The 8,909-nt window shown below is 42.7% G+C and overlaps 1 long non-coding RNA gene across 1 annotated transcript; it reads right to left on the bottom strand.

Moving 5' to 3' along the window:
• Positions 1 to 294: 294 nt before the first annotated feature.
• LOC130848168 (uncharacterized) lies at positions 295 to 6,925 on the bottom strand. The gene is made up of 3 exons (XR_009052556.1): positions 6,791 to 6,925; positions 5,445 to 5,738; positions 295 to 2,652 (listed from the first exon to the last, which is right to left on the bottom strand). It is a non-coding gene; the product is annotated as an uncharacterized LOC130848168 (long non-coding RNA).
• Between the last annotated feature and the right edge of the window lie 1,984 nt (positions 6,926 to 8,909).

Raw genomic sequence — 8,909 nt, 5'->3', positions numbered from 1 at the left:
GAAACATAAAATATACTCAGTAATTTTTTTTAAGGTACAGAACAGCAAAAAGTTGCCTTGTTTAAATTTTGTGAGGTAGAAATCTATTTTTTTGCTATTATTTGGTAAAAAAAACTAATTTCACATACAAAAAGTAAAAAGACAACAGCGTAAAGCAGTTATATTCCAATAAAGAGCTTAAAAAAGAAGCCACAGACACACAAAAAAAGTGAAAACATAGCATAAAGGTTAATTAGTATAGCCTGACAACAAATACAGATGAAATATAATTTTACAAATATGTACATAGGGTTTGAGTTTAGAATTGCAATATGAAATTTTATTTTACAATATTACATTTATATAATTGTTACTTTGGTACACATTTATCAGCTCGCAGTTATATATTCAATGAGATACTATGAAGTAGAGCATAAATGTTCAATTTATCCTCATGTTTTGCCTTTATCATTCATTATTAAACTCTGTTTCTCATAGATTTGTTAACAAAAGTGAAAGTAACACTTTTCATGGCATTTCCCTTAATTTGAAATATTCTGTGTAAATTGAAGCAAGTTCACTGACAGCTCTGAGGCCATAGTTATAGCTTACTGGGCCCTGAAGAATCTGGGGGGTGGGACCCAGGTGCCTATAAGAAACTCCTACTCAGTGATTCCTCTTAGCTGAGGCTGGGCAGCTAGAGGCCCCTGGGCCTCAACTCAGGGCCTGTAGGGTTGCTAGGGAAAGATGCCTTGGCCTGTGAAAACTTCCCTTGGACCAGTGCTATTCTATTACCCAGCATCTGGGCACCACTGGCCTACAGGATACAGAAAAAAGTCAAGTTTGCTTTTTTTTTTGATGAAAAGCTTTTAATAACTGATTCAAAACTTTTAATAACTGATTATTAAAAACTTTTAAAAAATTTTTATTGGAGTATAGTTGCTTTACAATGTGTTAGTTTTTGCTGTACAGCAAAGTGAATCAGCTCTCTATGTACATATATCCCCTCATTTTTGGATTTCCTTCCCATTTAGGTCACCACAGAGCACTGAATAGAATTCCTTGTGCTATACAGCAGGTTCTCATTGGCCATCTGTTTTATACATAGTAGTATATATATGTCAATCCCAATCTCCCAATTAATCCCACCCCCCCTTTCCCCCCTTGGTGTCCATACTTTTGCTCTCTACATCTAAGTCTCTATTTCTGCTTTGCAAACAGGTTCATTTGTACCATTTTTCTAGATTCCACATATATGAGTTGATACATGATATTTGTTTTTCTCTGTCAGACTTGCTTCACTTAGTATGATATTCTCTAGGTCCACCCATATTGTTGCAAATGGCATTATTTCATTCCTTTTTATGGCTGAGTAACATTCCATTGTATATATATATATACCACATCTTCTTTGTCCATTCATCTGTTGAAAGACATTTCGGTTGCTTTCATATCCTGGATATTGTAAATAGTGCTACAAAGAACGTCGGGGTGCATGTATCTTTTTGAATTACGGTTTTCTCCAGGTATATGCCCAGGAGTAGGATTGCTGGGTTGCACAATAGTTCTATTTTTAGCATTTTAAAGAACCTCCCTACTGTTCTCCATGGTGGCTATAGTCAAGTTTGCTTTTAATTATCAACAATCATGAGATAGTTCGCTATAGTAAGAATAACAAGTTAATCACAAAGAGTAAATGAATTTCCTGTCTTATAAATGCATAGTCTCCCCCTTTTGTCCATTTCCTGCAATAGGTCACACATTATAGTGGGTCGAATAACGTCCCCTCACAACTCATATTCACCCAGAACTTCAGAATGTGGACTTATTTGGAAAGAAGGTCTTTGCAGATGTAATTGGTTAAGGATCTTGAAATGAAGTCATCCTGGATTTAGGGCAGGCCCTAAATTCAATGAGCAGTGTTCTTAGAAGAAGAGGAAAGTCTGTGCCAGGAACTGACACAGTGCTGTGGGTCAATTACACCTGAATAAATAACCAACCAAACTCATAGAAAAAGCGATCAGATTTGTGGTTACCAGAGGCAGGGGGTGGGGGAGGGGGGAATTGGATAAAGGCAGTCAAAAGGCATGAACTTCCAGTTATGAGATAAATACTAAGCGTGTATGATAAATAAATACAAGGATGTATGATATATTTATCACACAGCATGATAAATATAATTAACACTGCTATATGTTATATATGAAAGTTGTTAAGAGAATAAATCCTGAGTTCTCATCAAAAGGAAAAAAGAGGTTTATTTTTCTTTTTCTTAATTTTGTGTCTGTGTGAGGTGATGGATGTTTATTAAATGTATTATGGTAGTCATTTCATGATGTATGTAAGTCAAATCACGATGCTGTAACTTACACAGTGTTGTATGTCAGTTACAACATTTCAATAAAACTGGAACAAAAAATTCACCCACAAAAAAATAAAAAGAAAAAGAGGAGAGGACACAAAGAGACACACAAGACAGAGGCAGAGACTGGGGTGATGCTACCACAAGCCACAGAATGCCAGGAGCCACCAGAAGCTGGAAGATACAAGAAGAGGTTGTCCCTCGGAGCCTTCGGAGGGAGTGTGGCCCTGCCGACACCTTCATTTTGGACTCTGGCCTCTGGAACTGTGCGAGAATAAATTTTGTGGTTGTAAATCACCGAGTTCGCAGCCCTAGAAAAGTAATAAAAACATCTTTTGCTTTTTATGATTCAATTCTCTTTCTGCTATACCCTTTGCAAGGAGGTGATTATTAAACTCAACACGTGAATCTTTGTGGAACCTCTTTGTTGACTGAGGAACACTTCTTCACGAACCCTTGCTACTTTTCAGGCTCCATCTGTCGGTCATCTGTCATCATCTTGACTTCTCACCCTGTGCCATTTACCCTGTTTTTGTTCCTGTTCGCCTGCTTGTGCCCTGAGAGTGTGTTTGTACAGACGGGTGGATGCCTCATCTGCTGTTCTTTTTTCCAAGTAATGCCTGAGGAGCCAGGGAACTAACTCAGAGGATTTATACTTGGAAGAATCAGTTATGCTCAGGTCTCTCCTAAGACATTCTTGCTTTTACTATTCATCTTCTGACATCAGCATACAGGCATTTGTCACTAATATGTATAACGACTGGCCCACTTCAGAAACTCTCTCTTTTACCAAAACAGTGTTTCCTTGTTTGGCAACCCCCTTCCTGGCTGCTGCCTGTCTGCTGTGGAGCTATAGTAACCCCCTACTAAATTCAAGGCTGAAAGCAGACTCACAGCTCTTTTTTTAACAACTCACATCATAACTTAGTCAAGAAAATACACGTGTATTTTACGGAGCCCCACTTAACGGCCTGGCCCGGTATGGGAGGGCTTCATGTGTATGTTACGTGATGGATCAGGGAGGAGAGAGGCCCCTTAGTTTTCATTCCCAGCTCTCTGGCTCTCCCCAGATGCTGGTCCTCTCTCCTCTAAGTCAGCCAGCAACACAGACAGGGTTGTTTATTTGCTCAGACACCTGGAGTTTCTCCAGGTACTGTGAAAACAAAGGAGAAATACTTCCTCTGCTGTTCCTAAGCCCTATTTTGTCTTTCAGGTGATAATGCAGAGGGGAAATGAAACCATCTATACAGCAGATGCCCCTCAAATCCTCCTGTTCTGGGCTGCCCTCTCTCCTGTGGGCCCCTTGCCTCCCTGCAGCCCCCCTCTTGTCTCCCTGATGCCAGTTCCTAAAGGGAGCCTGCCAGAGGTGGGTGAAACCATCATTGGAGCAGGGACCCCTGGAGTCACCAGGCTGTAGGGAGATCTGGAGGGCTTGCAGAGGAGAAGCCTGGGCAGCAGGGGTGATGGGGATACTGGGGGAGCTTGAGGCAACAGCATTGTCAACATGTACAGAAAAATTTACCATTTTAACAGTGATACGACCACTGGAGGATGCTAGAGGGTACCAGCCCTGCCTCACTGTATGACCAACACTAAATGACTTAACCTCACTGAAACCCAAATTCCTTGAGTGTCAAAGGAAGCATATTTGTCCTGCCTACACAGCATCACAGTCTCTGATGGATGCTTACCGTTTAATAGCAGGATTTAGGCAGATTTTACTTTACCTTTATATTGACCAGGACTACCTGTAAAATCTTGAGCAAATTACTTAACCTTTCTATGCTTTTTTTCCTCATTTGTAAAATGAGAGGTAAAAATAGCCCCCACCTTCACAGGGTTTTTGTGAAGATTACTTGAGCTGATACATGGAGGGTGGTTGGAACACTGCCTGGCACCATAGTAATTAGGTGGCACTGAGTTGGCAGTTACCTAAGTCCCAAAAGTTGAAGGAGAGGGTCTGGGCTCCAGCTATGAAAATGAAGCCCCCAGGGATGACTGGAAAGGGTTTCGTTTTGTTTGCTAGATATATATCGTCAGATGCTGATAGCTACCAAAACAAACAGAAAAGGCAAAAAGGATTATTTTCCAACCCTTACATGCCTTCTAAAAAAAACTTTCTGATTTTCTGTCATCAAATACCGTGCAGCCTCTTTTCTTGTCAACCTCATTATTTTTCCACTACTCCCTTATGGGACCTTAGGCAAATCGCTTCACTTCCCAGAGCCTCATTTTCTCTTCTGTTAAACAGGCACAAACATGTGGGAATCAGGCAAGATACGGTATATGGAAAATGAGTCCTTTGAAAATGAGAAACATTGTGTAAATGTTATGAAGGAAGACATTTTTATGATTTATTAATTATGTAAGCACAAACTTCTTTTTAGGATTGAAAATGCTCCCATAAGATGCATTAAAGCCTCAAGGTAGACAAAAGACCTCTGGAGATACTGGAAAGGATGAGGGATGGTGTAGCGTGAAGGCAGATAGACCAGAAGGCTGAAGCGTGACTTAGTGATGGTATTCACATACAGAAAAAGTGAGAGAGGATTTTGTCCACCTGTTCTCCATCTTCACTGATGACAGAATAAAGGAAAATGGGCATCAACAGGAGTGATTTACCCTAGACACAAAGAATTTTTCTGCTAATGAGGGTTTTAAAAACTTGAAATGCATGGGTCAGTCTGCCTTGGGTTTCTTCTCTGAAGATCCATAGATCTGGGGTTTGCTAGGACTGAGCAACACTGGGTGAGAAATAGAGGGGAACCGCCCATGGCTGGAACAACCCAGTCATTCCAAACAGCAATGTCCACATCCACACTTTTCTTGAACAAATTTATATTTTTATCCTTTGCTGATTTACCGATTCATGTGCATCCTATATCTAAATTAGCATTTCTGTCTATTCCAGGGTTGTTGTGTGTATAGGTTAGGAGCACAGACTTGGGAGTCGGGAAGCCTGATTCCAATCCTGATTTTGCCCCCTTTAAGCTGTGTCACCTGGGTTCTTTACAATTGCAATCAATTTGCTGTATAACAAATTTCCTTACCTGTAAAATGGAGATAATAATGGTTCTTACCTCAAGGGTGGTTGAACACATACCTGGCACAGAGCAAATGCTCAAAAGTGGCAGCCAGTGTTATACGAAAGCCCACTCTTCATAGTTTCAAAGAGATCGCACATTTGGAGATCCATTCTATGAGCTCAGTGTTTCATATATGTCAACTCTCTAGTCTGTAATGTATTCTTCTTCATCTTAAAAAAAAAAAATCTGTTCTCACAGGAAAGTACATTTCTCTCCTTGTTTACTCTAGTTGCCATTCTCTGAACTTTCTTAAGCTCCATTACATCTGCCTTGAAGGGAAGTGACCCGGAATTGTTCAAGCGATGTCCTCCCTAAAGGCAGAGAGACGGACTGAATAATTCATTAAGGTACCTTCTGGCAATAAGAATCTATGCATGTGTCTTAAGTTAAGGTAATTTTCATTTTTAGACTGCCTTGTCGGTTAGCAGAGATCTCTTTATAACACTAGAGGTCACTGTTAAAGCAATATTTCAAAAGCACCAGCTTTACACAGCAATAAAATTGGGAGAGCATCCTTCAGAGCACGCCAAGTGAGATGGTATTATACGGGTAGTTTGGGGGCAACAGCTGAGATTTTATCAAGTTCCTAAATTGAAATCCACTTCTACTCTCCTCCTGTTTCTCACCCCTAGAAAACAAAATCTGTTTTCCCTGTGGTAGTAAGACCCCCTACCCGGGGAAGATCTGGGATGGAAAGGTGTGCTCTAGCTTGGACTGCTGACTTCCAAATCAACCTCTCCTGCTCTGACACATCAGCCAAGCTTGCTTTTATATTTCCAATCATCGTCAACTCATTTCCACTTGTCAACCCCCTCTGCCTGCACCTTCACCTCAAAACCTGTTAAACAGGTATCCACTTCCCAGTCGGCTCTTCCCTCCACTTTCACACCCAAGCAGCCTCCCTTCTCAACTCCCTTACCAGTGACTAAGACCAGATTCAACCTGCACTGTAAGGTCTTTATTCACCAAGTCCTGCCGCTCTTCTGTGCTCCTTGCTTTTTGAATATATCCTCTTTTGTAAAATCAGAACAATAACAGTACTCACTTCACAGTGTTGTGGGGATTAAAGAAGGCCCTAGAGAGGGCCCTGCTCAGGGCAAGATCACCCCTGAGCCAGATCGCACACCCCTCCCAGCAGCCATGGCTGGGGGCAGGGAGCCCCAGAACCCGTCCAGCTCCTGTCAAGACCCCCAGATCCCTCGCTACCTGCCTCGTGACCATCAAGACTAACCCGTCACGTTCCTTATCTCCACCGATGTCCATCCCTGCAAGACCTGGGACTCACAGGTCATCTTTCCTCCCTGAGAGTCTAATCCCTACCCTATTTTCTGACCTCCCCATCTCCTGAAACCCTTTCACCCACCTTCTGAAACTTGGGTCAGTCATCAGCAAAATCCTCCTTCGCCTACCTCTCCTGCGTGGTCTCTTCTCCTCCCTAACTGAAACTTGGCTCTGTTGCCTGGAGACACGCCTCCCCTGTGCCCTCTGCCAGGAGCTGGATCCCTGCTCACAGGCCCCAGAGGCGGGGTGAGGCTCCTTGCTGCCTCACTGTGATGATCTTGTCCTCAGACTGGAACACCTAGTCTCCAGTCATTCTGAGCGCTTTCTGATTATTTTAGTAGCTGTCTCATCTTCCCTCTTTCCAGTGTTACCCCGGCTTACCTCTTAACAGTTTCAAGTTACACACCGATGACCTTTCTGACACCTTCCTCCCTGAAACACTTTCTCCGCTTGCCTCCCAGGACAACACACTTCCTGGTTTTCCTCCCACCTTTCTGGCTGTTCTGTCTTCATCTCCCATGATAGTTTCTTCTTCCCCAGCCTCTGACTGTCAGAATGCCTGAGGGCTTAGTCCTTGGACCCTTTCTTTTTTCTATTTATTCACTCCTTAGTTGATCTCATCTAGCTTTAAACACCTGTATGCTGATCATTCTTGCATTTTTATCCCCAGCACAGACCACTCCCCTAAAGTCCAGGCCAATGTAGGCTGCTGCTAACTTGACATGGCTAATTTATCAGGTCCCAAGCTGAACTGCTAAATCCACCTCTCTGCGGTCTTCCCCATAAAGGTCATTCCATTTTTTTTTTAACCACTGCTCAGCCAAAACCGTTAGACATTTTGGTTTCTGTCTTCTCTTTCTGACTCTCTCTCTCTCTCTTACACACACACACACACACACACACAATCTGATCCATCAGCAAATTTTATTCACTCAACCTTCAAATTCTAATCACCATCCCTGTTGCGACCACTTTGTTCTGAGCCTCCATCATTTCTCTCCAGGATGACAGCACCACATTGCTTTCTCTGTGTGTGTCCTGGTCCCTGCAATCTAGTCTCAAAAATCAGTCAGAGTGACCCTGTTAAAATTTAAGTCCCATCACATCACTCTTCTGCCCTGGGGGCTCCAGTTCCTGAATCACTCAGAGTAAAAGCCAAAGTCCTTATTGTGACTTTCAGGGTCCAACAAGATTGGGACCCCATCACTGCTCTTAGCATGTCTGCAGTTCCTCTTCCTCTCACTTGCTAAGACCAACCGACCTTTCCGCTGGTACCGAAATTTGCCAGGGATGCTCCTGCCTCCGTGTCGCACATGCTGTTCTCTCTGCATGCAGTGCCCTTCCCCCAGATACCTCTGTGGCTGGTTCCCTCATTTCTTCACGTCTATTGACATCTCACCTTTTGTTGAGGTCTTGCCTGGCTCTGCTCTCTAAAATCTTTACACCCCCCACAATAGTTTATTTCCACTTTCCTGCGCTAGTTTTTTCTCCTCAGCTCTTAGCACTAGCTAACGTGCTACTGAATTTTATTTGTTGTATTGTTTATTGTCTGTCTCCCCCAGGAGAATGTGAGCTTTATGAAGGCAGGATTTCTTGCTGATTTTATTCACTGCTGTATCCTTTTGCCTGGTTCTGTGTCTGGCATAGAGTAGGTGCTCAATAAATATTTACTGAGTGAGCGTATAAAATGAAATAATTCACTTCATGGCCTTAGAAGAGTGCCTAGCATATAGTAATGGTTTTTTTCACCCTAACTGGTGTTTTTATTGCTATAATTATCATCTTCCTCATCACTACTGGATTTATTCCCTCCTCTCCATCCCCACAGCGGTTTTCTCATCTCAGGGTCTTACTATCTCTTGCCTAGACTATCTCACTAGTCTCAAACCAGTCTCTGTCTTGCCTGCTTTAGACCCACCCAATGCTTCCCTGCTTTTGTTTCTTAAAAACAAATTTGATCCTTTCATTCCCCTGTTACAACATTTTGGGTGACTCCTCACTGCTTTCAGATAAAGTGCCAGTACTTACGTGACAGACAGACAAAGGGACCACTGTCTGGCTCCTGATCATCTCTCCAGTCTCCTCTCCACTCGCTCCCTTACACTTAAAACACCCCAGCACCTCATGCTGTGTCACAACGCTGTGTCCTCCCTGCCTGGAAGGCCCTTCCCTCCTTGTCTGCCTGCTCAGCTCCCAGTCAC

The sequence above is a fragment of the Hippopotamus amphibius genome, chromosome 3, assembly GCF_030028045.1.
Source record: "Hippopotamus amphibius kiboko isolate mHipAmp2 chromosome 3, mHipAmp2.hap2, whole genome shotgun sequence".
Lineage (NCBI taxonomy): Eukaryota > Metazoa > Chordata > Mammalia > Artiodactyla > Hippopotamidae > Hippopotamus > Hippopotamus amphibius.
The sequence above is the reverse complement of the archived record's forward strand: the minus strand, read 5'-3'. Positions and strand labels throughout refer to the sequence as shown.